A 9,374-nucleotide genomic window follows, 5' to 3' on the forward strand; every position below is an offset into this window, starting at 1 on the left:
GCTCCCTGATGTGCCCCGCCCACTCACAGATGAAGAGATAATCCATGTTATCCACTTTACCCGTCACCGGTCGTAATGTTATTCTGCTAATAAAAGTGACAACAATGAACCAGGACACCCCACCTGGCTCATACTCACTCACACAACTTCTCTTAAATAAACATTCATTTCAGCTCTATAATAGCCTTCGAAACGATGTTTACACCATTAACCTTTTTATTAATCATCTGCAACACTTTATGAAAATATGTTGCAATTTTAAGCCACCAGACACTGTTCATTCATAGTTTTTATAATCAGTCATTTCCTTATTTGCTGTTAAAGAATACAAAGTTGGACTACTTTATTAATTATTGTCATTGTAAAGCATCCTATTGTAGATAGATAGATAGATAGATAGATAGATAGATAGATAGATAGATAGATAGATAGATAGATAGATAGATAGATAGATAGATAGATAGATAGATAGATAGATAGATAGAATTTCCACTGACAGGCTCTCTTCATTGTGTAATAACTATTTCAGTCCACTTGGTGGCAGCAGAGGTTTGGTGGGAGGGTGATTATAGGACTTTCTGCTATTTTTAAAATCCTGAATCCTGCTCAAGCTCATTCATCTAAACGTGAGTGGGATTATTTTTAAGATTCTTAATGCTACAGAGAAAAGAGGTTGTATTTAGTTCTTTTCACATCAGACACTCTTCCTTAGAGAATACTCCTGTATGTGAAGACAACTCTATATAACTGTGCCATTACGAGAGGACTCCCAGGGGTAACCGAGTATTTCAAAATAAAGCTACTGGGACAAAGTGCTGAGAGAAGAAAGGATGCATCTACCTGCATTCACCTGCAGGAGACAAACACATGCAATGAAGTTCTTCAGCTCAGTCAGAAGAGAAGAGAAGAGAAGAGAAGAGAAGAGAAGAGAAGAGAAGAGGACATTTTCTTATGTGTCTCTGTCACAGCATCAAAAACAGACGAGATACATTGAATTCATAATCAAACACCACAAAACAAGGGCAACACAACAGAGCTTCCAGTGCATGTGTCCAATTAGCATAACATGCTGGATGGCTGTGTGAAAGACAGACAGACGGAAGGAAATATCAAAACATGCCTCAGCTGTGACACATAATCAAAGGGAAGAAGCTTCTCTACACGAGGGTGTGATATTACACCACCCAGTGATGTTTTGGCAGGATACAGTTTGAAGTGGGTGGTGGTGCTGCTGTCACTGGTCACCATGCATGGTGTGTCTGTGAAGGCAGCGCTCTCTATTAACACTGCCGTGCTTGTGTGTGCCAACAAGTGACGACAGGTAAAACAGGCCCGTAAGTGAAGGGAATCAGAGTGAGTTAAGATGAAGACAAAGGCAGGGGCCGGGAAGGTGAGGATGGAATATTCTGGGAGTTTTCTTTTGTTTTGTCATATGAGCTCAACTCCTCAAGGTGCAAGGTGCAAATCTGTGTCTTTAACTTCACACTCAGCCATCCAGGAGACGGATTAAAGCTCAGATCTGTCGGCCATACATTCAGACACTTTAGGTAAAGAGAGAAAAATTGCCTGCTGTAGCACCACTCCAGGAACTTGACCGAGCTGGCCTTCGCTCTGTGTGCACTGAATGATTTGGCAGCGGTGGGATCTCACTGATAACAAACTGGAGAGAGTGGGGGAGAGAGGTTTTCTGTGAGTGAGACTATCAGGTCTGGTTAAAAATACATTTTTATTTATTTTTCTGTCTGTTGACGAAAAATAAAGTAACGGATTGTTCTTTTCACACAGACGCGCTGACTCATTTAATGCAAATGGGCACTGCTGTCTCACTCTCGCTCTGCACGCCACAATCAGGCCTTCCGTGTGGACGCAGGGAAAGATAAACTGAGACCTTATGGTCCTTGCTGCCTCGGGCTCGGACAACACACGTCGCACGAGCTGACATTTATGACCTGACGAGAGCTCTGTCTGTACTTTGAACACAGCGTGTGGACGACCATTTAGTAACTGAGGGTCTCGGCGCTGCTTCCCTGCAGCATCAGGGACCAGGAGGTATTTGGCTCAAAGCACATGGATGTCATTGAATTTGAATTTGAATTTGAATTTCATACATCAAGGCTGAGGTCAAGGAAACTGAATCTGCTCTCTCTATACGATGATCTGAGCGCAGCTTCAGAGCTGCCTCTTTGCTCTCACAGATGCTTCTGGTGGAGTCGGTCAATGAAAAAAAAAGGCTTAATGTAAATGTAATTTGTTATTTGTGTGTGTGCAAGTCTTCCGCTTTGCCCCACAGCACAACAAAGAGAACAGCAACTGTGAATCCAAAGCTCCAAATTATTCTCTGTTTCCTCTCTGATCACCAAGTCATTGTCATCAGCGTGTCATTCAGCCTTGGGGCGCATCTGAGACCCCGACAGTCAGGTGTCCCTCAGCTAAGCGCCCTTAGGGGGCGCTATGGAACCAGGTTTGAGCGCTGGTGGCCCCATTATTACAATTTAATGGTTTATGTGAGTGAAGAGGTAATGTTCCTCTCTCGCTCTCCCTCCCAGCAGAAAGCTGTGTGCTGCTCTTATCTGGCCAGACCTGCTGCAGGAACCAACCTGCAGTGCATTAAACAAGCCACCACACACACACACACACACACACACAAACACACACAAACACGGGGTCTACACAGAGCCGCGTGTGTGTGAGAGACTGTGAAAATGAACAGAATAATGAGAGAGGAGCGACAGCCAGAGACAGTTAAGGGAAGGAGAAGGAGAGTTCATCAGGGGGATTGATTGGATGCTCCATTGTCGTGTATATTTGTGAATAATTTATCTCAAATATTACACTCAGAGAAAATGATGAACATGTAATGTGTTCACGCGCTCGCACGGAAGTGACCTGGAGATGAGAAGTTAAATAAAGCTGCGCTAATAGCGCGAGTAATGGTATTAATAGGCAAATGGGTGCAAATAGGCTTTTTAAAATATTAATATTATACATGACACAGCTGAAACTTACGCCTTTGCAGGTGGGTTTATTTGGCACCCACGCAAAAGGGTCCACGTTTTCCCCAGCCACGCAATATTCTGACTACTTGGGGGTGGACGCATTTTAAAATTAAAGTCTTGAATGGAGCTATGGTGTGTGTGTGTGTGTGTGTGTGTGTGTGTGTGTGTGTGTGTGTGTGTGTGTGTGTGTGTGTGTGTGTGTGTGTGATGAAACCTGTCAGCTCTGCAGCCGTCTGAGTCACACCAACTGTGTGTGACAAGTGTCAGGGTGGATGTGATTGTGTGTCAGATAAGCTCCGACATGCTGGAAACTTTTGTGTTTTTGTGGAGGGGGTGAAAAATCCCCCCCACACGCATACATACATACACACACACATCCACGCGGACTAACTTTATTTCACCACATCTGTCACAAAGCTCGCCTGCGCCTAAAACAAAGATTCAATCAGAGCTTTAACAGCGCGTCAGATCTGAATTCCGAGCACCCCCCACCCCCCGGTCGTTCACAGCCGAAGCAGCCGTGCACGTACACATGGGGAGACAGACATGTACATACAGCACGGATGCTACCCGGACTATTAAACTCCAAGCTGCCCGACACGCCACTCTCTCCAAACTAAGCGCGCAGGCATGAGAGGCGGTTTCAAGCTGCCCTCTCTGTGAATTGATTCTACTATGAGCCTGCCCGCACTCTGCTCTCAGCGGCAGGGGAGGGGGGGAAGCCGCGAAGAACGTTAGCCCCTGGCCGGGTTAAAACCTTGCGTGATCCTTAAAATATCACAACGCGTATTTTGACACGTGTCCGTGACATTTGTTTTTTCGCAAAAAGCACAAAAACAGCTTTTTAAAGAGTGAGCTGGACGAGTCTCTACGCGCGCGCCACCCCCGCGCTGCCAGATGGAATCGTCCACAATTTATTCCAGGGAAAGACTGACAGTTTTTTGGGTCATGAAGCAGCTGTTCAAGTCAGCGGCCTGTCCCCCCTCCGCTGGAATAAGAAATTAGATCATTTTAAAGTAAATAACTAAAGCCTCTGGCCGATAAGGAGGAATTATAGAATGGTGTGCAGGCTCAATTTAATGTAGAGAGAGAGCCCCCACCCCAAAACAGTTGAATCCAATAAATACGACCCCTCCCCTCCTCCATGAAATTATTTAACACATTGGTGCTAGAGTTACACCAACTTATTATCAACACAGGGGATGGATGGGGGCCCGTATCATAAGCAACTTACTGAAGAATTACATTTGCGGGGCAGTTCTGTGGGGCTCGGCTTTATAATAACTGCTGGTTTGAGGTAGAGGGAATGATGTGATGTAAATAATGACATGAAATTAATGTTTGGCGTTTGAATGAAATTTTAGGCTCCCGAAGGTCAAATTAGATCATGTTGAATGCAATCCTGATTAGTTTTGATTCCTAATTGTCAAAACTGATTGCCAGTGTCACTGATGATAATACCGTCTTAACGAGCTCCATTTGCCTCAATTATCACTCCACTTAGAGTTTGACAATAATGTAATGTATGGGAGAGATGCATTATAATAATTATGGTCTTTGTAGTTTACCTGAATATAGACTCGTGAAGTTGTTTTTGCTCCACTCTGCCTTTTTATATATATCTTTACGCAGCATTAAAACATTTGCTGAACATAATGCCTGTTTGCCACCTTTAAGTCACTTATCGTTTTGACCTTTCAGAGCAGGTACGATGTAAGAGTTACCGTGTAATTAATTCTTCTCCCTTTAAAACAAATGCCATCTAACACCTTGATTCTATTAGTTGAACATATTCCAGGTTTTAAAGAGCTGTGCTGAGAGGCACTTGGTTAAGTAACATCCCAAGTATTGTGCCAACATAATTAAGTTTCATGAACCACATGCTGTATCAGATTAGCCCATAGATTCGTGTCATTTTGGTATGGAAGAAAGTATATTACGTGTAGCTCGTTATCAGTACAGAGGAGCTAATTCTTAATGCTGCCATCAAGTCTGCCATGCTGAAACGTCATTTAGGAACTATTTTGTTTGTAAAGAGAGGCCGAATGTGATTAATTGTACAGAAAACTAAATTTTCATCAGAATAAACTCCTCCTGGTGTGTATTACTTTGAAATTTGTGATTACATTTCCTTCACTGTCCATCAGTACATCATTTCTTTATATGTAGGGTGGCATATAAAGGAGCCTGACTTCCTTGTGAATTTTTGAAGTGGTCTTTGAAACTCTTTAAAAATCTTTCTTTGGATACTGGCTGCTTTTCACTCATTTTCAGTCCCAACCTTGCCAACAATAACAGTTTGACAGACATAAAACTGTTATTCTCAAAGAGCTATTATCTGAAAACTTTGCGTATCTCAGGATGGTGTGCATTGTGTCCTTCAAAACAGGGATGAAATTGGGCAAGATGAGGACAGAAGAAGACGTACAAAACTATCTACAGCAGAATCTGAAAATCCTATTCATAAGAAATGGGAAAAATCCAGCAAAGACCCGAAAGAGGTCCTGATCTGGACTTCCAGCTGATCCATCTACTGTTCACTAAAGCCTGATCAGAAATGACTTTAGTTGAGGGGTGGCTGTCAAGAAGCCACGCTTATGGAAAGTTTTGTTCATAACATCATCAGTATGTACGAGGTCATGAGAGAGTTACAGCAGTGAGAGTCTAGAGTCATCTGTAAGACACGGTGGAGGTGCTGTCATGGTTTGGACTGCATTTCAGTCAGTGGTGTTGGAGATCTTATTAAAACTAATGGATTTATGAACACAGAAATCCCCCATCAGATTTTATCCACCATGGAGTACCACCTGAAGACCATCTGATTGGCAGCAGCTTCATTTTTCAGTATGACAATGATCCCAAACATACTGCCAGTGGAGTAAAATTATACCTGCATAGGAAAACACAATGGAACACCATCAGTCATGGATCTGCCTCCCCAGAGCCCGGACCTCAGCATTACTGAAGCAGTGTGGGAACATCCTGACAGAGAACAAAACAAAAGACAGAAACATCTAAAGATGAAGATTTCACTGTCCTTTAAAAAGCCTGGAGAGCTATTCCTGAATATCCTCACAGAGATGACAGAGAGCTGCTCAGAGCTCAGATGGAAGGATGAAGGTGGACACACGAAACATCGACTTTCAAACTTGGTAGAATTGTATAAACTTTGTTTTTACCTTATTTCCCATATATGTTTGCACACGTATTCATAAATCTTTACACTTATTTTCCATTTTCCTAGCAAAATGTAAAGAAATTAGGGGTGACTTAACACTTTTACACAGTATTCATACAAAACAACAATAACACTAAGGACACTAATTATACGGTCTTTATGTAATAAATGAACAGATCGTAATCTGACCATTTGACATGTCCATGTGACCAGATGTAAACTGCTTTCTGTTAAATATAAAACTCCAAAATCATGGACACAAGTTCTCACTTTGTGTATCCGGACCAAGGCTTGTAGAATAGTCTTTCATACAGTGTTACCCGAGTTTAATTGCCTAAAGATAAATATAAAGAAGTCTGAACGCTTTCAAAGAGATATTATATGAGATCTTCTTTTTTTAATCCATTTCTTTTATCAACTGATCCATTTCATCTTCTCTCGTCATCCACCTGATCCATTTGTCTCTCTATCTACACTTCTCCCTCCCTCCACAGACTTTCCATCTGTTGGCCTTCCTCCATCTCTTCTTCCACCCCCTCCCTTCTCCTGTCTGCCCAGAGTCACCAGTCATCCACCAGCATGCGTTCCTCCTCTGGTCATAATTGAGATCATATGTTGAAGCCAGCGCTGAAACCCAACACGGGACGTCCACATCAAATAAAACCTGCTGTCAGCAGCAGGGCCTGGCTCTGCCAAGCGGGGTGAAACCGTATCTGTGTCGGCCTCACCAACACACCGTAAAATGGGAGCCCAGAAGACCAACAGACATATAGACAGACGGACCACACCTCCCTGGGAGACATTCCTTTCTCCCTCCATCAAAACTACACTTTCTGTAATATTGGTTTGTGCGTTCTCAAATGTCAGAGTGAGGTTTGCAGGCCTTTTCACCTGCAAAAGCTTGTAACTGTCAATCACTGCCAAAAGAGTGAGACGCACACCGATCTGGATGGGATGCGATTTGGATCCGCAGGCCAAGAAGCGTGTCGGCTACTGTCTCTGCAGTTTGGTCATGCTTTTGGCATTCTCATTTGTCATCTGATTGCATTACCGTCCTGCACAAAGAGCTTCTTATCCAAGTGTACTTAGCTGACTTTTGAAATTTACTCATCTTTTCTTCAAGTTGGTGCCAAAGCATGAGCATAGCCATACCACTTAGGTATTTTAATATCACCTTGATTTGTTCATGACGATTGATTTTCAGCTTCATGGACGCTGATTCGAAAAAAAAAAGGCAGGGCAGACTTTTAGTGTAACCTATCTATTCTCCCAAGTGAGTGTTCACAATTACAGTATATACATTTAAAACCTCTCAGCAGCTCAAGGCCAGGGGCATTTCTCGCCATATTTGGGATGGCATTCAGCTGAATTCCAGTTGAGGTTGAACTTGTTTACGTCTCTGCAAATCGGGCTCAGTATCACTTCCATCAATTCTGAATACCTGATCCACACTTTCAGATGACAATAGCTCCCGAGAGACTACATTTGCTTCACTGGACATACATAATTGTATGCGATGGACTTATTCTCAGTAACCAAGGATTTTAAAGGTCTTCTCCTTGTGGTGTTGCATGCACACGGTTTGTGGCCTACCACCCACTGTATAAGGCAGGGGCAGCAGCATTTCCATTTCTCAGCAGATACGACGGAGATTGAATTGCCCTTCTAGTCCCCGTGTCTGAGCAGTGGAGATAGCGATCCAGAGTAAGAGCTGGAAGACGGATGGAGCATCGGCAATGATGGTACTGCTGCCGGTGTCCTGTTGTTCGTCAAGTAGTTGAGAGATCAGATGCTATCGGGGTAGGAGGTGTCTGCTCTGCAGCCTGAGCGCTGCACACGGCAGCCAGTTTACGTAAAGGATAAACAGTGACCCTGGGGTTGTAATCCACTAGAAGGCTGAGCAGGAGCTGTGTGGATTATTGGAGACTAACTGCAGCCTCTCCACTTGTTTTACACCTCAAGAGGATCCTAATTGAGCTAAATCTCATTATTTATGGCTGGCTATGGAGACAGTAATCAGTGTGGCTGGTGTGTCTTTAAACAGATCAGTCAGACGCTGGATCTGTGCATACATACAGGTTCAGTTTCCAGGTTGCTCTCAGGGGAGGACTGAGCAGTGGGAGGGAAAATGTTCTGCGGTCATTAGAGGCTCCAGTGCGCTCTTCATCACTTTGTTGAACACGTTCGAAAGCGAGCGAGACATCTAGAGACAATATGATGGCGCTTTTGCTGCAGGCTAAGCACACCTGGCAAAAAAAATGAACGTCACTGTCACTCCTAAATGACAAATTTAATATTTTCATAAAACAACATTTAACAAGATATTTTCCGACTTTATGTCTTCTGATTTAATGAATCTGACTGATGGAGATCCAGAATATTCATTGCAAGCAGCTACCTAGACCAGCAATTTCCCGTATTATTAAAAGGCAGGGATCGTTGATTTGAAGATATGAAGATATGAAGTTTCATTGCTGGCTGATATGAGAATTATGAATGGTGACAGAGGGCAAGAGCTGACCCTGTGTGGAGCCACGGTACTCGGGACTTTGCGGCTCCACTGATAGACAATGGGGAAAAGAACCTCCGAGAGCAGTTCACGTAAATGTCACGCTTCTTGGACTGCTAATAAAAAAAGAACAGGACTCACGATAAAAGCTGCATTAGAGGAGCAAAAGAAAGAGAAATTAAGCAAGCAAGAAGGAAAAAGGAGGAGGAGGAGAGACCAGTATGTTAATATATTTCAGACAAAAGGAAAAAGATATCAGATGAAATGACGACGCAGAGATTTTGCAAAGATTTTGAGATGGCTGGAGCGAGGTGGTGTGGAGCTGAGCGAAAGAGAGAAAGATGAACGAGAGAGGGGTTTGGGAGTTTAGAAACCTCTCAGCCATATGCATTTCTGTGTCTGCAATATACATGCAAATGGTGGCATGCATGAGTGATATGAAAGCAATGAGCATAGCTAGTTTTTCAGCCGCATTACCCTGAATGATGCCAGGCTCCTGCCTAACTCACACACAGAGCTCACGGGGCTGCAGATGATGCTGGACATTTAAGTCTTTAATTTAGCAATTTTCCTCTATCGGTCTTCTCCCGAGGCACAAAAATGAAACTCCCCAACAATCTTCGATCTTTGCAAACCCCAATTTGTATTCATGACTGCTAAAGCTGAAGTCGTAGCTTGTGTTTCAAGAGTT

Source organism: Astatotilapia calliptera, chromosome 23, assembly GCF_900246225.1.
Source record: "Astatotilapia calliptera chromosome 23, fAstCal1.2, whole genome shotgun sequence".
Lineage (NCBI taxonomy): Eukaryota > Metazoa > Chordata > Actinopteri > Cichliformes > Cichlidae > Astatotilapia > Astatotilapia calliptera.